Source organism: Bufo bufo, chromosome 2 (genome assembly GCF_905171765.1).
Source record: "Bufo bufo chromosome 2, aBufBuf1.1, whole genome shotgun sequence".
In the NCBI taxonomy this organism is placed as follows: domain Eukaryota; kingdom Metazoa; phylum Chordata; class Amphibia; order Anura; family Bufonidae; genus Bufo; species Bufo bufo.
This window is the reverse complement of record NC_053390.1, coordinates 24,718,357-24,741,947: the sequence shown is the minus strand read 5'-3', so window position 1 is coordinate 24,741,947 and position 23,591 is coordinate 24,718,357. Positions and strand designations below refer to the sequence as shown.

At 46.2% G+C, this 23,591-nt stretch overlaps 1 protein-coding gene and 1 long non-coding RNA gene across 2 annotated transcripts in view; one reads left to right on the top strand and one right to left on the bottom strand.

The window, feature by feature from the left end:
- Positions 1–23,591, top strand: part of LOC120991124 (zinc finger protein 585A-like) — a 2,129,672-nt gene that overhangs the window by 613,333 nt on the left and 1,492,748 nt on the right. The gene's annotated exons all lie outside the window — the stretch shown is intronic.
- LOC120991169 lies at positions 5,139–9,454 on the bottom strand. Its single transcript, XR_005776507.1, has 3 exons — positions 9,391–9,454; positions 5,504–5,627; positions 5,139–5,187 (listed from the first exon to the last, which is right to left on the bottom strand). It is a non-coding gene; the product is annotated as an uncharacterized LOC120991169 (long non-coding RNA).

The window sequence follows — 23,591 nt, the reverse complement described above, 5'->3', positions numbered from 1 at the left end:
GAGGAGGTGCACTGAAAGGAGCTGGTCAACTAAGCTATAGGTGAATGGAGACCGACTTTAGCTAGTAAACACTAGTAAGTCCTCCTGCTCCCTCTATGACCACCTACAATCTGGCTTCAGACCCCACCACTCGACTGAGACTGCCCTCACCAAAGTCACCAATGACCTAGTGACAGCCAAAACCAAGAAACAATACTCTGTCCTCCTTCTCCTTGACCTGTCCTCTGCCTTCGACACTGTTGACCACTCTCTTCTGTTGCAAACTCTCATCTCTTGGCATCACTGACCTGGCCCTCTCCTGGATCACATCATACCTCACAGACCGGACGTTTAGCGTCTCCCACTCCCGCACCACCTCCTCGTCTCATTTCCTCTCTGTTGGTGTCCCGCAAGGTTCTGTCCCAGGACCCCTGCTCTTCTCTATCTACACTTTTGGCCAGGGACAGCTCATAGAGTCCCATGGCTTTATCACTCCTACGCTGACACACAAATGTACCTCTCTGGTCCAGACATCACCCCCTTACTATCAAGAATCCCACAATGTCTATCTTCTATATTATCCTTCTTCGCCTTTAACTTTCTAAAACTTAACATGGATAAAACAGAATTCATCATCTTTCCCCCATCTTGCTCAACCCACCCAACAGACCTATCTATCACGATCAATGGCTGCACACTCTCCCCGGTCCACCAAGTCCGCTGCCTTGGAGTGACCTTGGATTCTGCCCTCTCCTTCAGACCACACATCCAAGCCCTTTCCACCATCTGCCACCTCCAACCCAAAAACATCTCCCGCATCCGTGCTTTCCTTTACTTTGAATCTGCGAAAATGCTTGTACATGCTCTCATCATCTCCCGCCTAGACTACTGCAACACTCTCCTCTGTGGCCTTCCATCTAGCACTCTCGCACCCCTCCAATCTATCCTCAACTCTGCTGCCTGACTAATCCACCTCTCACCATATTACTCCTCTGCCAATCCCTTCACTGGCTCCCCATTGCCCAGCAAATTCACTTCAAAGTACTAACAAATACATACAAGGCCATCCATAACCTGTCCCCTCCCTACATCTCTGAGCTACTTTCCCGATACACCCCCACACACACTCTCCTATCCTCACAAGACCTCCTTCTCTCCTCTCCTCTTATCGCCTCTTCCCACAATCGACTCCAAAATTTCTCCCGTGCATCCCCCATACTCTGGAACTCGCTACCCCAACATATCAGACTCTCACCTACAGTGGAATCCTTCAAAAGAAACCTGAAAACCTACCTCTTCAGACAAGCCTACAACCAGTGACCCTGCTGCCTCTATACCGCCATGACCAACTTCACCCGCACCTACTGTGTCCTTCTCCCATACCATGTAGATTGTGGGCCCTCTCTCCTTCTCTACCAGTTTGTAACTCGTCTTGTTTATGATTAGTGCAATTGTCTGTATTATGTATGTGTACCTCTTCTCATATGTACAGCGCTATGGAATGAATGGCGCTTTAATAATAAATAATAATAATAAACACAGGTGTCATGAAAGGGTAGGGAAAAGTGCAGCCCTGTACTCCACCCCTACCTACTTGCACGATCCTCCCTAAATAGTAGGCCACAACTTGAAGGCAGTTCCTAGCTTGACTAAGTGCAGATGCCTAAACCAAAATGGGTAAAGAGTAGGAAGAGGAGAAAACCAGACAGGCAAAGCCAAGACTGAATAAGATCAGAGAAAGTCAGCAGGCAAAGGGGAGGTCACAACGAGCCAAACACTAGACAATGTCCAATATCAAGCAAGGTCAAAATAGCAGACAGAGTCAAATTCCAGATCACGTCAGAGGCAAAAATCAGTATACAAAGGCAAGTCATAGAAAAAGACAAAAAGGTCAGTGCTCCAGAGAAACAAACACACAACTAGCTAGTGAGGAAGGCAGACTAATCACAGGCAACTGTGGCCAGCAGCTGTCAGTTCAAATAGTCTGCCCTCAAAAAGTATGGGACGCAGAAACTGAGCCTGATTGGTCCAGCATCCTTGCTCCCTGATGGAAGATGGGAAAATGTTTAAAAAGGATTACAGTGGGGCAAAAAAGTATTGTCAGCCACCAATTGTGTAAGTTCTCCCACTTAAAAAGATGATAGAGGCCTGTAATTTTCATCATAGGTATACCTCAACTATGAGAGACCTAATGAGAGAAAAAAAAAAAAGAAAATCACATTGTCTGATTTTTTAAGAATTTATTTGCAAATTATGGTGGAAAATAAGTATTTGATCAATAACAAAAGTTCATCTCATTACTTTCTTATATACCCTTTGTTGGCAATGACAGAGGTCCAACGTTTTCTGTAAGTCTTCACAAGGTTTTCACACACTGTTGCTGGTATTTTGGCCCATTCCTCCATGTGGATCTCCTCTAGAGCAGTGATGTTTTGGGGCTGTAGCTGGGCAACATGGACTTTCAACTCCCTCCAAAGGTTTTCTATGGGGTTAAGATCTGGAGACTGGCTAGGCCACTCCAGGACCTTGAAATGCTTCTTACGAAGCCACTCCTTCGTTGCCCGGGCGGTGTGTTTGGGATCATTGCCATGCTGAAAGACCCAGCCACGTTTCATCTTCAATGCCCTTGCTGATGGAAGGAGGTTTTCAAAATCTCACGATACATGGCCTCATTCATTCTTTCCTTTACACGGATCAGTCGTCCTGGTCCCTTTGCAGAACAACAGCCCCAAAGCATGATGTTTCCACCCCCATGCTTCACAGTAGGTATGGTGTTCTTTGGATGCAACTCAGCATTCTTTCTCCTCCAAACACGACGAGTTGAGTTTTTACCAAAAAGTTCTACTTTGGTTTCATCTGACCATATGACATTCTCCCAATCCTCTCCTAGATCATCCAAATGCTCTCTAGCAAACTTCAGATGGGCCCGGACATGTACTGGCTTAAGCAGGGGGACACGTCTGGCACTGCAGGATTTGAGTCCCTGCCGGCGTAGTGTGTTACTGATGGGGCGAGATCTTGCATGGAGTCCCAGGTCAAGGGAGATTATCAGTGGTCTTGTATGTCTTCCATTTTCTAATAATTGCTCCCACAGTTAATTTCTTCACACCAAGCTACTTTCCTATTGCAGATTCATGCTTCCCAGCCTGGTGCAGGTCTGCCATTTTGTTTCTGGAGTCTTTGGCTCTTTGGTCTTGGCCATAGTGGAGTTTGGAGTGTGACTGTTTGAGGTTGTGGACAGGTGTATTTTATACTGATAACAAGTTCACACAGGTGCCATTAATACAGGTAACGAGTGGAGGACCGAGGAGCCTCTTAAAGAAGAAGTTACAGGTCTGTGAGAGCCAGAAATCTTGCTTGTTTGTAGGTGACCAAATCCTTATTTTACCGAGGAATTTACCAATTAATTCATTAGAAATCCTACAATGTGATTTCCTGTGTTCTTTCCCCCCCCCATTCTGTCTCTCATAGTTGAAGTATACCTATGAGGAAAATGACAGGCCTCTCATCTTTTTAAGTGGGAGAACTTGCACAATTGGTGGCTGACTAAATACTTTTTTGCCCCACTGTATATAGCTATTCTGACAAGGAGTTTCACAATAAGCACACCAGACTCATCAGGTCTAAGAGATCTACATGCATCGTATATTGTGAGATATAGTGAGCGACCCTCTATAAACCCCTTGACAACAATAGTACAGGCGTTTTCATACGTTATTCAAATATAAAAATATTTATCCCATATTCTGAATGGCATAATGGATAAAATAAATAATCAGTATAGCCGATTTACCAGGGCCCTGATTCATTCATTCGATCAGAGATCACCGTCAGCTGGATAAGGAGAACACTTCATGATGGGATGAGGACATCTCCAATCAAAGAGCAGCAGCCGGAGATCAGATTCTCCTCCTGCCCTGAAGGCACCAAGGACAGAATCTGAAGTCACTTTCTCCATTCATGATTCCATACCTGTGGTGACATCTCCTGGAATGTCCTCCTCCACCTCACTCTTACACGGGGGATCGCCCATCATCTTCTCTTCTTCATCCTCCACTTTAATATCAGTCAGATCTTCCCCCTGATTTGTCATGTGTAACAATTCAGTACAATACAGCAGAGAGGTGGGAAATCTAACAGATCCACATAAGAGACCCCCACAATCTATGACCCCTCTATGACTGCAGGACCCCCCTATATAGATGTGTGTAGGGCTCAGCTCCATCTACCTGAGGATTCTCTGGGACCTTCTCCTCTGGACAGTCCTGGGAATACAGAGGACGGGGACATCTCTCTGGTGGATTTCTCCTCCTGGATCCATCTGTGGAGACACAAGCACACAGTGACTGAATACATGGCCTCCTGTAGATCTGTCTATAGATCAGACTCTTCTCTCAGCTCCTTGACTGCACATGACGGCTCTTACCTTGTGATATAAGAGGCTGGTGCTCCTCCATTACATGTCACTGCACACACGTGTATACACTGCACATGACGGGTCTTACCTTGTGATATAAGAGGCTGGTGCTCCTCCATTACATGTCACTGCACACACGTGTATACACTGCACATGACGGCTCTTACCCTGTGATATAAGAGGCTGGTGCTCCTCCATTACATGTCACTGCACACACGTGTATACACTGCACATGACGGCTCTTACCTTGTGATATAAGAGGCTGGTGCTCCTCCATTACATGTCACTGCACACACGTGTATACACTGCACATGACGGCTCTTACCTTGTGATATAAGAGGCTGGTGCTCCTCCATTACATGTCACTGCACACACGTGTACACACTGCACATGACGGCTCTTACCTTGTGATATAAGAGGCTGGTGCTCCTCCATCATGGCCTCCTTGTACAGATCCTGGTGTCCTTCTATATACTCCCACTCCTCCATGGAGAAATAGACAGTGACATCCTGACACCTTATAGGAACCTGACAACACAATGACACCGTCATCACCCAGACCCCTCCAGTGCTGTTACTGGAGAATTTCCCAGCATTCCCAGCAGTGTCACCTCTCCAGTCAGCAGCTCCATCATCTTGTGGGTGAGCTCTAGGATCTTCTGCTCATGTATCAGGGGGTGAGGGGGAGGCTCTGTGATGGGGTGAGGGGTCCTGCTCCGCCCTCCTGACTCCTGGAGATGGGTGATGGGAGTCACACAGTCCCCCGATGTCTTCTTCACTATTGTGTACTCCTGTGGATGGAGAGAGAGACACTTAGGGAATAAACCCTTCAGGGGCCATGTGCTCTCCTCCGGCCCTTTCCTCCTGGTACAACGTGCCTACTTACCTTCTCATGGCTCCTACAACATGACTATTGGTCACTGGTCACATGACACATCACTCACCATACTGGGGGCTGATCTTCAGGTTCTCTGTCACTTGGAAGGTCTGGAGGCCGTTCTCCAGGACCCTGGACTCTTCCTATCACTTCCTATGATGGATTCTCCTCCCCGATGTCTGACTTGTTACAGAATACAATAAAGAGGAGAGAAATCTAGAAAAGTTTACCTCTCCGCTCAGCAGGGAGATGATCTCCAAGGTGAGGTCTAATATTCTTCTGCTGATCTCCTTCCTGTCCATCCTTGGTGGCTCATTCAGGAGAAGGCTCGTATTGCTGGTTTTCTTCATCCCCCTCCAAAAAAAGGAATAAAGGTTAATCAGTGAGTCCCATGTCCCCGATAATGAGGGAGAGAAAAAGTACAACTCATCCCGCAAAACTCAGACCCTCATAAAGCTGCACTGACGGGAAAAACCCTGAGCTCCGTGTGTATCTAAGCTCCTGGTAGTGCAGTGTGTATCTAAGCTCCTGGCAGTGCAATGTGTGGAGGCAGGAGACTCTGAACTCCATGTGTACAGTCGTGGCCAAAAGTTTTGCGAATGACAAAAATATTAGTTTTCACAAAGTTTGCTGCTAAACTGCTTTTAGATCTTTGTTTCGGTTGTTTCTGTGATGTAGTGAAATATAATTACACGCACTTCATACGTTTCAAAGGCTTTTATCGACAATTACATGACATTTATGCAAAGAGTCAGTATTTGCAGTGTTGGCCCTTCTTTTTCAGGACCTCTGCAATCCGACTGGGCATGCTCTCAATCAACTTCTGGGCCAATTCCTGACTGATAGCAACCCATTCTTTCATAATCACTTCTTGGAGTTTGTCAGAATTAGTGGGTTTCTGTTTGTCCACCCGCCTCTTGAGGATTGACCACAAGTTCTCAATGGGATTAAGATCTGGGGAGTTTCCAGGCCATGGACCCAAAATGTCAACGTTTTGGTCCCCGAGCCACTTAGTTATCACTTTTGCCTTATGGCACGGTGCTCCATCGTGCTGGAAAATGCATTGTTCTTCACCAAACTGTTGTTGGATTGTTGGAAGAAGTTGCTGTTGGAGGGTGTTTTGGTCCCATTCTTTATTCATGGCTGTGTTTTTGGGCAAAATTGTGAGTGAGCCCACTCCCTTGGATGAGAAGCAACCCCACACATGAATGGTCTCAGGATGCTTTACTGTTGGCATGACACAGGACTGATGGTAGCGCTCACCTTTTCTTCTCCGGACAAGCCTTTTTCCAGATTCCCCAAACAATCGGAAAGAGGCTTCATCGGAGAATATGACTTTGCCCCAGTCCTCAGCAGTCCATTCACCATATTTTCTGCAAAAGATCAATCTGTCCCTGATGGGTTTTTTTTGGAGAGAAGTGGCTTCTTTGCTGCCCTTCTTGACACCAGGCCATCTTCCAAAAGTCTTGGCCTCACTGTGCGTGCAGATGCGCTCACACCTGCCTGCTGCCATTCCTGAGCAAGCTCTGCACTGGTGGCACTCCGATCCCGCAGCTGAATCCTCTTTAGGAGACGATCCTGGCGCTTGCTGGACTTTCTTGGACGCCCTGAAGCCTTCTTAACAAGAATTGAACCTCTTTCCTTAAAGTTCTTGATGATCCTATAAATTGTTGATTGAGGTGCAATCTTAGACCCCTTTCACACGGGCGAGATTTCCGCGCGGGTGCAATGCGTGACGTTAACGCATAGCACCCGCACTAAATCCTGACCCATTCATTTCAGTGGGTCTGTGTACATGAGCGTTGTTTTTCACGCATCAGTTCTGCGTTCCGTGGAAATCGCAGCATGTTCTATATTCTGCGTTTTTCACGCAGTCCTGGCCCCATAGAAGTGAATGGGGCTTCAATGAAAAAAGCAAGCAAGTGCGGGTGCGATGCGTTTTTCACTGAGGGTTGCTAAGAGATGTTGTTTGTAAACCTTCAGTTTTTTATCACGCGCGTGAAAAACGCATCAAAATGCATTGCCACCGCGCGGAAAACACTGAACAACTGAATGCAATCGCAGACAAAAGTGACTGAACTTGCTTGCAAAGTGGTGCGAGTTTCACTGAAAGCACCCTGAACGCATCCGGCCCCAATCCGCAACGCCCGTGTGAAAGGGGCCTTAGTAGCCACAATATCCTTGCCTGTGAAGCCATTTTTATGCAACGCAATGATGGCTGCACGCGTTTCTTTGCAGGTCACCATGGTTAACAATGGAAGAACAATGATTTCAAGCATCACCCTCCTTTTAACATGTCAAGTCTGCCATTTTAACCCAATCAGCCTGACATAATGATCTCCAGCCTTGTGCTCATCAACATTCTCACCTGAGTTAACAAGACGATTACTGAAATGATCTCAGCAGGTCCTTTAATGACAGCAATGAAATGCAGTGGAAAGTTTTTTGGGGATTAAGTTAATTTTCATGGCAAAGAAGGACTATGCAATTCATCTGATCACTCTTCATAACATTCTGGAGTATATGCAAATTGCTATTATAAAAACTTAAGCAGCAACTTTTCCAATTTCCAATATTTATGTAATTCTCAAAACTTTTGGCCACGACTGTATCTAAGCTCCATGTCAGTGCAGTGTGTATCTAAGCTCCATGTCAGTGCAGTGTGTATCTAAGCTCCTGGCAGTGCAGTGTGTATCTAAGCTCCTGGCAGTGCAGTGTGTATCTAAGCTCCTGGTAGTGCAGTGTGTATCTAAGCTCCTGGTAGTGCAATGTGTGGAGGCAGAATATAGAGAAGGGGTTGTCCCTACCAGGGGAGAAAGATGCGTCCGCACTTCTCCCTGAATAGTGCTCAGAGAACTAAATTGCAGAAAATACAAAAAAGGGGCAGTAACATACTAAAACATAACCTTTAATAGCGTCAAGTAAAATCTAAAACGGAGAAAAAAAAACGTACGAACATATACTAACAGCTAGATCCGGAACAACAAACTCATATGCACTAGATCATGCCCTCGAACCCCCAGAGTAAAGCCCCAGTGAGTAGGTGCTGGGTCTAGCTGGACACCTAAAAAATGAAAACAGAGACAAAACCTTGCGCGTGTACAGTCGGTGCGCACACGGTAGAAAACAGATGTCAGTGTCTCATATATCGATACCCCGTCGAGTGAAGTACCTTGTAAAAAAATGGAAAGGTCTTACCAGTTAAATACAGGGTCAGTTCTGTTCACCCGGCCGCAGATTTTAGTCCAGATTTCTTTGTTAAGGGAAGAACGGATCCCAGGACGGACGTTATCGTTGTCAGGGAAGCCTCAAGGGAATAGACTATCCCTGTTATGCCCTACTTGACCTGGTAGACCCTAATAAACTCCTAACACGGGGTCCTGAACCTCATCCTAAGCTTGGGTCCCTACAAAGCCCTGCACAGGATTTTACCTAGAGCCAGAGAATGGACACCTGAGCTGGTGAGGGGACGGAGGTAAAAATAGAGTGAAAAACCGCGATATCTTCACGTGTCCCTACGTGTTTCTTCAGATGAATATATCTAAAGGTCGGCACCTAACAAAACAAAGCCCCAGGAATCGTCAGGGGACAAAAGGGCGATACTTTGAAATGCCTTTAACTATTCAAAGGCGTATGGTAAGCCTAGACTAGAAGGAGGAACGCGGATACAGACCACACGGCTCTACTGGGTCAGTGTCCCTGGAGGGCTTATGGCAAATATCCGGGACACAGAGGTCAGAGGTCAGATCACCAGAGAAAGGTCAGCTCTAGTCCGCATTGTTGTAGAGACGTTTGGGTGCGTATGGCCATTGTGCAGTGTGGAGGTAGGAGACTCTGAGCTCCGGGTGTATCTAAGCTCCTGGCTCCTGCAGTGTGGAGGCAGAAGACTCTGAGCTCTGGGTGTATCTAAGCTCCTGGCAGTGAAAACCAAAGTTACAGGGAGCAGATTCTCTGATCCAGCACAGAATGATGACAACCCCCACTATCCCCACTACTACTCCTCCCATCATACTAAGCTGAGGAGCGGAGAAGGATTCCTTGTGTGTAATGGAGGAGAATCTCCAGAGGTGACATGTCTGAGCTCTCCACCACACTGTCTCCTCACAGCTCATCTTACCTGCAGGCTGGAGGAATGGCTGATACCAGAGAGAACAAGAGCCCTGACTACCGACCAGGACCTGCCCAGTATCTGCTGCACTGCCAGAGCTGAAGGACCTGGGGTGATGTCACCGTCATTTAATTATAGGGGGCGTGGCAGAAACTGATCACATGACAGTGACCTCATCCCAGGTCCTTAACAACTTCTCACCACTGCTTTGCCCCGCCCCTGCACTGATCACATGACTGTGATGTCACCCCAGGTCCTTCAGCTCTGCAGTGCACAACACTGGCTCACATCCCTGACAGGCTGAGAGAGCCCTTCCACTGCCCCAGTGACACAGAGCCCTGCCCGCCCAGTAGACTGCCACCAGTTCCTCGTTAGATATAAGTCCGGTCCGTTAACGGGATTACATTGGGCCAGAATCCAGCCCACGTAGCGTGTAATGTTATAAAGAGAGACAGAAGCCTGGGATCCAAAAAAACTGCGCAAGATTAAAGTATATATTTTTAGTCTTTATTTCCATTTTTCAGAGATAGAACAGACTTCCAGCACAGTCTCAGACCGGCTCCTTCTCACTGATTACACACAGTCAGGGCAATACAGCAATACAGAAATCTCTCTCACAGTTAGTGCGGCCGGACGTCCGGTTTTCTGGCTCAATGTCCTCTGTCCAGCGCAGGGTCTGGACGGACACAGGGATCTCCACCCTTTCAGTAGTTCTGCGCTGTGTGAGCTGCAGCAACTGATTGAGGCTTCTCCCACCCCCAGTCACTAGAGCCGCAGACATGGCCGACTGAGGGGGAGAAGCACCCGGCTGCCCCCAGCTCACCTTCCATTCACAAATTTCTTTCCTCTCCTCCCCCCGTTTTTCCCCCAGCTGGCGATTGGAGGCGTGGCTTTACTTAGGCGGGCGTGGTTTGTCGGTTTGGGGGTGTGGTTGGTGAGGTCTGGCTTTCTGAGGTGAAACCAGTGGCCACCTTACTGGTAGATCCAGTTTCTTATTTAAAAAGTCATGCACCTCCAACCAGTACGCAGCAATAACTGGACAGCTCCAGATCATGCGGATCAGAGTCCCTCTGTCTCCATCACATCTAGTGCACTGGGCACTATCTAGTTTGTGCATATGCTCCAGTCTAACCGGAGTTAAATAGATTCGATGGAACCAACTGATCCCTAGCACTAATAACTGTAGTCCTCCAGTTATACCTTATCTCCTTCTCATGTCTATCTTCCAATTCCAAAATATCCGCCTTCCATTTTACCAGAGATCTGGACAGTGGTGAAGAAAGCTGTGACAAAAGGACCAAATAAAAGGAAGACACCGGCTTGCACAGATTTCTATGTCTTGCAATTTTTTCAATCTCTCTGTAATCCCCCTATCAGACACCACATCAGAGGGAATGCCATGTAGTTTCACAATGTTATCGATAAAAACCTGACTAAGAGTTTTGGCATTGGGCAAGCTAGGTAATGGTACAAAGTGGGCCATCTTACTGAAGCGGTCCACTACCACCAAAATCACAGTTTTCCCAGAGGAACTCAGTAAATCGATAATAAAGTCCATGGACAAATGCGTCCAAGGACGAGACGGGATGGATAAAGGAAGAAGGAATCCTGAAGGCCGAGTGTGAGCCACCTTCGCGCGTGCACAGGTCTCACAAGCTGTCACATAACCCTCCACACCCTTGCGCAACCCTGGCCACCAGAATCTCCGGGATATAAGATCTATGGTGGATTTGCTTCCAGGATGTCCCACCAGGACCGTATCATGATGTTCCTTGAACACCTTGTATCGCAGTTCAGCAGGAACAAACAACTTGTCTGGAGGACAAGAATCAGGAGCCTTCTCCTGGGCCCCCAACACCTCCATCTCCAAATCGGGGTACAGAGCGGAAACCACCACCCCATCAGCCAAAATCAGAGCGGGATCCTTCGAATCACTCCCCCCAGAAAAACTATGTGAACGCATCTGCCTTGATGTTTTTAACCCCAGGGCGAAAGGTGACCACAAAATTGAACCAAGTAAAAAACTGTGACCATCTAGCCTGTCTAGGATTCAGGCGCTTAGCAGACTGCAGGTAAGAGATTCTATCTCCTACATGATAATTTCTTTCAGCGGCCGAGTTTCTTGGAGAAAAAAGCACACGGACGCCATTTGCTAGGGGATGGACCCTGCGACAGAACTGCTCCGACCCCCACTTCTGATGGATCAACCTCCACGATGAACGGTTGAGACACATCAGGTTGCATCAGAATGGGAGCAGACGCAAAACATTTCTTAATAGCAGAAAAGGCCTTTAATGCCTCATCTGACCAGACAGAAAAGTCGGCGCCTTTTTTAGTCATATCTGTCAAAGGTTTTACAATGGTGGAATAATTCAAGATGAATTTTCTGTAGTAATTGGTAAAACCCAAAAACTGCACCAGAGCTTTCTGATTCTCAGGCCAGTCCCATTCCAGTGCCGCCTTTTCAGGGTCAATACGAAAACCAGAGTCAGAAAGCAGGTATCCAATTTTGCATACAATTTATTCTCCCGAAGGATCGACAACACCTGTCTCACGTGATCCTGATGGGTCTCCAAATTGGGTGAGTAAATTAGTATATCATCAATGTAAATAACAATGAACCTTCCCACTAAATGATGGAAAATATCATTGACAAATCGCTGAAAGACCGCTGGCGCATTAGTTAAACCAAAGGGCATGACAAGATTCTCGAAATGACCTTTGGGTGTATTGAAGGCCGTTTTCCACTCATCTCCTTCCTTGATTCTGATCAGATTATAAGCTCCTCTTAAATCCAACTTGGAGAACACCTTGGCTCCAACAATTTGATCAAATAGATCATAAATCAAAGGAAGGGGATGCGGATCACGGTCCGTAATGAGATTCAACTCCCGGAAATCTAAACACGGTCTAAGTGATCCGTCTTTCTTTTTTACGAAAAAGAAGCCGGCGGCAACAGGGGACTTAGATGGCCTAATATGTCCCTTTGCCAAACTCTCTGCTATATACTTCCGCATAGCTTCTCTTTCGGGTTGGGAAAGGTTGTATAGTCGAGATTTTGGCAGTTTAGCTCCAGAGATGAGATTGACCGGACAATCATATTCTCGATGGGGGGCAGTTCCTGAGCTCCACCCTCTGAGAATACGTCCGCAAAATCTGACAAAAACTCAGGTAGGACCGTTGTTAACACCCCTGAAATCGAAGCACAAAGATAGTTGTCCGAACAAAATTCACTCCAGCTACTGATTTGTCTTGTTTGCCAGTCAATAGTAGTTTTATGCTTTATCAACCACGGTAAACCCAGAACCATCTGAGCAGGCAAGCCCTTCATAACAAAACAACAAAAGGGCTCAACATGTGAATCACCGACCCTTAACTTAATGTCATGAACGATATGAGTAAGACTCTTTTGTGAGAAAGGGGAGGAATCAATAGCAAACACTGGTATCTCTTTATCTAAAGTGCTGGTTCTAAAACCAAGATTTTGGAGGAACTGAAAATCAATAAGGTTTACCCCCGCACCACTGTCAACAAATACATCAAAATCTACATTTCCTGAGTCTAGCGCCACCATGGCAGGCAGGAAGAAATGGGTATTGCAGGGAGAATGCTTATTTGCTTGCTCAGACTCCCCATTCACACTACCAAGAGTCAGGGAAGTTTTTTTTTCCTCTTTATGTGAATACCTCCATAGTTTTTCATTACCGCTTTGAGGTTTAACAAAAGGACAGGCTATAGCTACTAGAGAGGGGTCATTGATCCAGGGAGTTACTCTGATTGCCTGATTGGAGTCGGGAAGGAATTTTTTATTCCCCTAAAGTGGGGAAAATTGGCACGTACCTCACAGGGTTTTTTTTTTTGCCTTCCTCTGGATCAACTTGCAGGATAACAGGCTGAACTGGATGGACAGATGTCTTTTTTCGGCCTTATTACTATGTTACACGCACAAACAAAATGACCTTCTTTTCCACAGAAGTAACATAGCTTATTCAGCTTCCTAAAATCCCTATCACCTAAGCGAAAGGAAACCTGGCCCAACTGCATAGGCTCCTTTCCTGCCCCAGATTCAAAAGTCATATTACCCTGGGGACTAGGTGGGACCCCGGGGACTTACAGACGGGACCCCTCACTCGGGAGGAATCTTATACCTCTCTCTAAGACGTCTATCAAGCCGCACTGCCAACGACATGGCTGTCTCCAATGAATCGGGATACTCATGAAAAGCAAGGGCATCTTTCAACCTCTCAGATAGCCCCTGACAAAACTGACTCCGGAGTGCAGGATCATTCCACCCCGAGTCAGTTGCCCATCTTCTAAATTCTGCACAATACGACTCCGCAGTACGTTCTTCCTGTAACAAACTGCGCAGCTTAGATTCAGCCATAGAGACCCGGTCTGGGTCATCATAAATCAAGCCCAAAGCTCTAAAAAATTCATCCACCGACCGGAGGGATGGTGAACTGGTCGGCAGAGAAAAAGCCCAGGACTGAGCAGAGATATAATGAGCAGAGATATAATGATCCCCACTCTTTAATTCTCGTCACCAGATGACATCGGCCACAGACGAAAAATACAACCTGCAGGACTCCTTGAACCGAATAAAGTCATAACCCCCCCCTGAGAACCTATCAGGGAGACACCGTGCAACAGAACTGCAGAGATCAGCAACCTCCAGCGATAATCCCTGCATGCGATCAACCAAGGCATCCATAGCCTCCATTTCACAAACAGCAGTGATATGACAGTTTTTTGGGTGGGTTATAATGTCACAATAGGTAGGTAAGCAGGGAAATAAGCAAACACAGGAAAACAAACAGAACAGGCCCAAAAGCTAGGGAGAAAAGGGTCACCTCCTAGCGATAAAAAACTCACTGAAAAAAGTGGCCTAAACGGGTGGAAATGCTCCAAACCCAGACACTGTAGCGTGACTATAACCGGGTGAGCAATTCCTCCGCATGCGGTCCGCAGATAACGGCAATTCCCAGCAAAAATTGCGTACAATGGAGGATGCCAGGGCGGACTGCATGCACCACAAGAACATCTTACACAAAATGATACATTGTGCCGATGAAAAAAAAAATATATATATATATACACAAATTTTTGGTCTTTATGTGTATGGAATGTGCCACTTCATTTTGCTGTTAAGGTTCTTTTGCACCTGGTAGCTTCTGTGTCACATGGTCTGTTGTGGGTGCGGCTCATAGCTTTATTCTACCTCACAGTGCATTGGTGATACCACTATGGAGGCATGTGAGAGCCTGGCTGTGAGTTGGTTTCTAGCACTGTTCAGACCTTGTTCACACACCACAGCAGTTGAGTGGTAGGACCCCATGCGTGCTGAGACACCGTAACGTGGTGCATGAGGGGCTCCGATATGTTCCTGACTGGAAGATATTGTCAAAGTTCTCAGCTTTTAACATCGGCATGAGGAATTAGCTAGTGTTCTCAGTTGCGTATCATTTTGGTACATTTTTTGCAGTGATTTGTGTCACCTCCTAGCGATCCCTAAAAGCTTTCCCTAAACTGCTGTGCCCATGTTCATACCCTTATGGTGGTTATTCATATGCCCTCGTGTCTAAACCTAAACACCCTGGGCAAACTCTAAGCAGCAGGGAAAAGGGAAGAGGCAACCTGCTTCTTCAAACCAGGAGGAAGCAAGCATCTCCCTAGAGGCCTAGATAAAACACACAAATAACGGAAAGGACTTATCTTGAGCAGAGCTGGAGCAGACAATCCACCACACATCAAGAGCTCCCAGGAAAGAATTATAACCCGCACAGGCCACTGGGGGAAGGAGGGATAAATAGCCTCACTAACAATAGAGTATAAGGCTCCACACCCGTGTTACGACCAGAGGATGTGGATCCTCTGTGTCAGCTGATAGAGGACTGGGAATTAGTCCAATATTGCTGACTGCTGACTCTCAGAGACAGGACCCTGGTGTCTGCACTGGTTACCTTGAATGCAGCTACCTGCAGTAGTGTGAACAGAGTCCAACAAATGCAGAATAAAGGAACAGATGGTCTTTACTGGCAGACAGTTTTCAAAAGTCACTTGACAGATACAGGCAACACAAAGTTCAGAGCAATATAGCATGCAGATATAAGCAGTCTCGTTGTCAGGCAGTGCAGATATAAGCAGTCTCATAGGCAGTGCAGGATCTGGATCCAGGCAGACTTACAGGAGGAGATGGGCAGACGCGTAGTCAGGCAGTGCAGAGGTCTATAATCCAGGTGATCCAATAAACAGACAGCAGGCAGATGCGTAGTCAAACGAAGCAGAGGTCAGAATCCAGGAAATCCAATAAACAGACACAGAGGAATGCTTCAGCGAGAGTCAAGAGGTACAACAACCACGCTTGGGCACTTCATGATGAGTGAAGCTGCCTTAAAGAGGACCTTTCACTGATTCTTACCCTATGAACTAACTATACAGATATGTAGAGCGGCGCCCAGGGATCTCACTGCACTTACTATTATCCCCGGGCGCCGCTCCGTTCTCCTGCTATGCCCTCCGGTATCTCCGCTCACTAAGTTATAGTAGGCGGAGATACCAGTCCCTAAGTTATGGTAGGCGGAGTCTGCCCTAGCGCTGGCCAATCGCAGCGCAGAGCTCACAGCCTGGGAGGTTATTTTCTCCCAGGCTGTGAGCTCTGCAATGCGATTGGCCAGCGCTAGGGCAGACTCCGCCTACCATAACTTAGGGAACGGAGATACCGGAGGACATAGCAGGAGAACGGAGCGGCGCCCGGGGATAATAGTAAGTGCAGAGAGATCCCCGGGCGCCGCTCCACATGTCTGTATACTTAGTTCATAGGGTAAGAATCGGTGAAAGGTCCTCTTTAAATACAAATAGTCCCGCCTCCGGGTGGGGATTGGAATCAGGAACCAGCTGCCTACTCCTATAAGAAAGGGAGAGGTGTGTGCGTGCATGCTATAGCGCATCAGATGACACCTGGCAAAGAGGACGGATGCGGCGGTATGCTGGCGGGCACCTGCGTCTCCTACAAGGTAAGCCAGTACTGGGACCCATAGTGCTGCAATGTGTAGACAGCGATCTGCCACCCTGCAGTGGAGATGCAGATCCCATACTGACAGTACCCCCCCTCTTACGCCCCCTCCTCCACACGGCTGACCTGGAGAGAAATTTCTTCAGCAACAGAGCGGCATGATTATTCTCTGCAGATTCCCATGACCTTTCTTCAGGCCCGTAGCCCTTCCAGTCCACCAAATAGAAGGTCTTACCTCTAATAATCCTCCTGTCTAGAATGTCCTTAACTTCAAACTCATCATCCATAGTGACAGGAGGAGGGTTCTGTAAAGTGCCTTTGCAAAACCTGTTAAAGACAGCTGGCTTAAGTACCGAAACATGAAATGAGTTGGGAATCCGCAAGGTAGCAGGTAGTTTGAGCTTGTAGGCAACAGGATTCATTTTCTTGATCACAGAAAAAGGTCCCAAGAATCGCGGAGCCAGTTTGTAAGACGGAAGTCTGAGACGGATATTCTTAGAAGAAAGCCATACCTTGTCTCCAATGGCAAACTGAGGAGGAGGTCTGCGCCTCTTATCCGCAGACCTTTTCATCTGGTCCGCTGTTCTCCGAAGCGATACTTTAGTGTCAGACCAGACCTGGGACAGCTGCTCCACACAGGAATCTGCCGCAGGAACTCCAGAAGAAGGCCGCACGGGAAGAGGAACACTTGGATATTGTCCATAGACCACAAAAAATGGAGATTTACCTGTGGCTTGGTTGACTCTATTGTTATGAGCAAATTCCGCCCAGGGAAGATGCTTCACCCAGTCATCCTGATGGGCATTGGTGAAATGTCGCAGGAAGCTGACCAATATTTGGTTCATGCGTTCCACCTGGCCATTAGACTGTGGATGATAGGCAGAAGAAAAGTCCAAAGAGACATTCAGAGACTTACATAAAGATCTCCAGAACCGGGAGGTAAATTGTACTCCTCTATCCGAGACGATATGGAGGGGAAATCCATGAAGGCGGAAGATATGTAAAATGAATAGCTCAGCCAGACGAGGAGCAGATGGCAGACCTGGAAGCGGAATAACGTGCGAGATCTTAGAAAAACGGTCAACGACAACCCAAATGACAGTACAGCCCTCTGAGACAGGTAAATCGGTTATGAAGTTTATACCAATATGCTGCCAGGGGACCTCAGGCACCGGAAGAGGCAATAATAAACCTGCAGGTTTCAGTCTGGGAGACTTATTCTGGGCACACAAGGTACAGGAAGCCACAAAGTCTACAATATCCGCGGTTATGGATGGCCACCAGTAATGTCTGGAGATGAGATTCAAGGTCCCCCGTTGACCTGGATGGCCAGCAATCTTGGATGCATGCCCCCACCATAAAACCTTCCTTCGTTTAGATTCCGGAACAAAGATCTTACCTGGGGGAACCTTGGACAGGTTAACTGGAGCCACTGTGACTACTTTAGTTGGTTCAATGATGAACTGGGGTTCGTCTTCTGAATCTGTGGTTTCAAAGGACCTCGAGAGAGCGTCCGCTTTGATATTTTTGTCAGCGGACCGAAAATGCAATTGAAAATTAAATCGGGCAAAGAAGAGAGACCAACGGGCCTGACGAGGATTAAGTCGTTGAGCTGTCTGCAAATAGGTGAGGTTCTTATGATCGGTGTAAATTATGACCGGTAGGCTAGAACCTTCCAGAAGATATCTCCATTCCTCTAGAGCCAACTTAATTGCTAGGAGTTCCCTGTCCCCAATAGAATAGTTTTTTTTCGGCAGTGGAAAATAACTTAGAAAAAAAACACAAGGAGACATACGACCTGAGGCATTCTTCTGTGACAGGACCGCCCCGACTCCCATGGAGGATGCATCCACCTCCAAGAAGAACTGTTTGTTGGGTTCTGGGCGTCTAAGGACTGGAGCTGAAGAAAAGGCTTGCTTGAGGGAGGAAAATGCCGTCTCTGCTTCAGGGGACCATTGTTTGGGATTGGCACCCTTCTTGGTCAGACCAGAAATAGGAGCTGTCAGGGTAGAAAAATTACGGATGAATTGACGATAATAACTAGCAAAACCCAAGAACCTTTGTATTGCCTTCAGGCCGGAGGGACGGGGCCAGTCGAGCACTGCTGCCACCTTTCCAGGATCCATTTTGAGACCATGATCCGAGATGATGTACCCCAGGAAGGGCAGGGACGACTTTTCAAAGACACACTTTTCCAATTTAGCGTACAGACGATTCTCTCGTAAGCATTGTAAGACCATCTGCACATGCCTGCGATGAGTTCTGATGTCTCTGGAAAAAATAAGAATATCATCCAAATAGACAACAACACAAGAATAGAGGAGATCTCGAAAAATGTCATTGACAACCTCCTGGAAGACAGCAGTGGCATTTCTGAGCCCGAAGGGCATCACGAGGTATTCATAGTGGCCATCCCTGGTATTAAAAGCTGTCTTCCATTCGTCACCCTCACGAATCCGTATTAAATTATATGCCCCCCCGCAAGTCCAGCTTAGAGAAGATCCGAGCCCCACGGAGTCTATCAAATAATTCAGAAATTAACGGTAAAGGGTATTTATTCTTGATGGTGATCTTATTCAGACCACGGTAGTCTATACAGGGGCGAAGAGACCCATCTTTCTTTTTCACAAAAAAGAATCCTGCCCCTGCAGGTGAGGAAGACTTCCTGATGAAACCCCTCTCAAGGTTCTCCTTAATGTAATCTGCTGTTGCCTGCGATTCAGCAGGAGACAGAGGATAAACACGACCCCGAGGAGGCGGAAGTCCCAGGTAGTAAATCAATTGGGCAGTCATAGGGGCGATGGGGAGGTAGTGTCTCATCCTCTTTTTTATCGAACACATCCGCAAAGGAATGATAGACCACCGGCAAGGCCTCCAGGTTTTTAGGGAGGGATATAGAGACCCTTCGTTGAATAGAACATAAGCACTTGCCTTGGCACAGCTGACCCCATTGAAGAACCTCTCCAGAGCTCCACTCGATTATGGATTGTGCATCCTAAGCCAGGGCAACCCCAGCAAAAGAGAATGGGACAGTTCAGGGAGCACATATAGAGAAATCTTTTCAACATGTAACCACCCTACCTGCAGTTCCAACGGCTCAGTGATGAACCGGACTGGATCCGTCAGTACTTGTCCACTGATGGCAGTCACCAGCAGGGGATTTTTAAGCAGGCGTACAGGAATGTGGTATTGACTCACCATAGCTTGGTGTATGAAGTTCCCCGCAGACCCGGAATCTAAGGAAGCAGATATAAAGACCTTGATGCCCCCAAGAACCAGAGTCACAGGAATTTGGAGAGTGGAACAGTTTTCGCCTAGGGCCGCCTCTCCCAAAGACCCTAAGCATTGGAGTTTCCCGACTTCTGGGGACAGTTGCGGACACGGTGACCCGGACCACCACAGTAGAGGCAGAGTCCAAAAGACATGCGAAGACGACGTTCCTCATCCGAGAGCCGAGTGGAATTCAGGATCCGAAAAGGAGGTGCGTAATGGAGGTTGAGACATATTAGACTTAAACAGTTGTTGTGGAAGTCTTTTTTCTCGACGGGCCTCCCGAGCTCGCTCCGAAAACCGTATGTTGATTTTAATAGCCAAGAGAGATCAGAGCCTCAAGGGAGGTAGGCACATCACGACCTGCAAGTTCATCCTTAATACGTCCAGACAAACCTTCCCAAAAGGCCGCCACCAAAGCCTCCTCATTCCACGAAACTTCAGATGCTAAGGTGCGGAACTGAATCGCATATTGGCCCACCTACCAGCTTCCTTGACGGACGTGCAGCAGAGAGGAGGCCGCAGAAGAACTTTCGGGTTGCCGCTGTAACGGGGCGGAGCAGATAATCGTGATCCGGAAACGCTTGGCTGTGCTGCAGCCGCAACAGGGACAGCAGAAGCAGTAGGAGCCTGTGCAGACTGTGCTGTAGAAAGGGAGTCCAGGCGAGCAGCTACATGCTGCGAGTAATTTATCACTTGTTTCTGGGTGGTACGCTGTTGTTCAAGTTCATGTAGTACTTCAGACATTCCTGGTTTAGAGCCAGCAGAATCCATGGCCCAAGCGTACTGTTACGACCAGAGGATGTGGATCCTCTGTGTCAGCTGATAGAGGACTGGGAATTAGTCCAATATTGCTGACTGCTGACTCTCAGAGACAGGACCCTGGTGTCTGCACTGGTTACCTTGAATGCAGCTACCTGCAGTAGTGTGAACAGAGTCCAACAAAGGCAGAATAAAGGAACAGATGGTCTTTACTGGCAGACAGTATTCAAAAGTCACTTGACAGATACAGGCAACACAAAGTTCAGAGCAATATAGCATGCAGATATAAGCAGTCTCATAGGCAGCGCAGGGTCTGGATCCAGGCAGACTTACAGGAGGAGATGGGCAGACGTGTAGTCAGGCAGTGCAGAGGTCTATAATCCAGGTGATCCAATAAACAGACAGCAGGCAGATGCGTAGTCAAACGAAGCAGAGGTCAGAATCCAGGAAATCCCAATAAACAGACACAGAGGAATGCTTCAGGGGAGTCAAGAGGTACAACAACCACGCTTGGGCATTTCATGATGAGTGAAGCTGCCTTAAATACAAATAGTCCCGCCTCCGGGTGGGGATGGTAATCAGGAACAGCTGCCTACTCCTATAAGAAAGGGAGAGGTGCGCGCGCGCATGCTATAGCGCATCAGATGACACCTGGCAAAGAGGACGGATGCGGCGGTATGCTGGCGGGCACCTGCGTCTCCTACAAGGTAAGCCAGTACTGGGACCCATAGTGCTGCAATGTGTAGACAGCGATCTGCCACCCTGCAGTGGAGATGCAGATCCCATACTGACAACCGCCAAGGTCTGCAATTCTAGATTCTCTTTACTGAAGTAATAGCCATCAAAAAACTGTTTCTTCCAAGACAAGAACCTTTAAATCATGCTCTGAAGAGGCTCAAATGGGGGAGAGCATAACCCCCTGAGCAGTCTGACAGATCCCCACTGAGGTATAGGGTTCAGGATTGTTGTGCCCTTTTCATAGGTAAATAGCATTGATATCCAATTCATTTATTGTCAAAATGGATGTTCATTGCCTTTAAGAGCCATGCTCGACTATATTTACAATTTTGTATGTCTTGAGTAGGCCAAATTAAGGTCACACAAAGGTTTATACTCTTCAGTGTTATCCTTCCCATGAATGTACAGTCTGAGAAGAGGCCTCCTTGTTTACTTAAATTTATGACGGGGAGTAAAAGATAAGCTTTATGCAGCTGGTGATAATTACCTATACAATTAGGCATTTATAAATGAAGCAAAATATATAATATGCATGTATTCATTTATTGAGCCTTAGTTAGTCCTTAGCATAAGACAATCAGTAGGACATATATATACTTTGTTTATATTATATTGTTATATGTTCCGAAGACAACATGTATCCAGTATATTATATATATTTCTCATTAGAAGAGTGTCTGTGAAGATGTGTGTTTTGTAACAATTAATCACATCTTTGGTATGAAGAGGAGGTACTGACAATCTCTGTGAGAAAACAAGGCCATTTCCGATCCATAAATTAAATGTGAGAAACCTTCCAGAGAGACGCCTAGAGTCTGTCTCTAATTGCTACAAGTGTCAGAATTAATCCCTCCTATGGCTTTGAATTAAAGCTTCTAAGGTCAAAATGTATATTCAGACCTACATAAGTTACCCCTTTATACTATGATGCAGATAGCTTATACAGCAGTGCCACCTAGGTATCAGTAGGTGACATTACAACAGTAGCAAAAGTGCATTCTGGGTAAGGTTATGATGTCACAATTTTTATCAATGGTCACGCCCATCCGACAATGATTGGAAAGTTCCCAAACTAGGAAGGTGTGTCTAACTGATAAGTTCGGGATCATAAGCCATAGAGGGAAGGAAAAGGAGAAAGAAAGGAGAGAGGAGAAGAGAAGTTGAGGTCTATCAAGATGAAAGCCATGGTGAGATGTGCTATGATGGACCACCCAGCTTTCCTAGGAGCAGAGAAGTGAGATTCCCTACTAGGACTTGGTAAGAGACACAGAAATGATATTTCATTTTATTAAGACTAATTTGATAGTGTGGGTGAAATGATACCATCTAGATTGGCGAATAAATAAATAATTAAATTAATTGATCATCTCCATATTGAGATGTAGTTTTAGGATATTGTGAGGCTTCATTCTACCTGCAGAAGAATCTAGACTCATAATCTAGCAAAGCATGAAATGATTGCTTATATATATATATATTAATAGAACATTCTTCGCCAAGCTAAGTGATGGATTCCCACCGGAAGGACTTATATCAAATCCTTCCCATTTAAGATATGGACTAGCAAAATCCTAGATCCCTGTTATTTGTCTTAATAGTCTTACCAAAGTCATGTATGTGAAAATAGTCCAGGATGGGGCGGAAGGATATGGTTATCTCTTCTAAGTTATATCCTTGAATGGATTTGCCCATCTTGAAGCCATGTGATGTGTAGTTGGTTAGAAGGGGGCAGAATGTATTTAGCATTCTATAATGATGTCTAGGATTAGACATGCCCATCCTGATATCATGAGGTTTTCTCTGAACAGAAGTAATGTATATAACTTATGTTCATATTTTGATATCCTAACCTAATAATAGCTTTGTTATAATGTGACGAGTTATTTCCACTCACATGTATTGTTAAGCTTGTAATGCTTTATATTAACGCTATATATATTCATTTGCATGTATCATTGTGTTTATTACTCATATATGTTTATAATCTTGTAACCAATAAATCTGCATATTTTAGAATACCTGTGTATTATTGTATAATGCAGAACTACATTTTATCATTAACATCATCTCACGTCAAAAAGAACTTATTTATCTGAGGAAATAGTCGGACTCAGATGTGAATTGTATCAATTAGGTTGTCTACAATTCACCAGGTCATGATTTTAAGAATTTATGACAAATTTTATAAATTTTATTTTTTTATGATTAATAATTTTTATGACCATAATTATTAATTCTTAATTGAATTATTACCCACCGACAGGATCCTAGGTTGCATTCTTTTGGCTCCTTTAAGGAACCTTTTGATTAGAGGGTCCTGCGAAAAAGGGCTTGCCCAAAACTGCAGACAAAGCTGAGGTATGTACCCTTAAGGTTGAAGGTTTGAGACCCTTGTCTAAACCATCCTGTAGGAACTGAAGAATGGAAG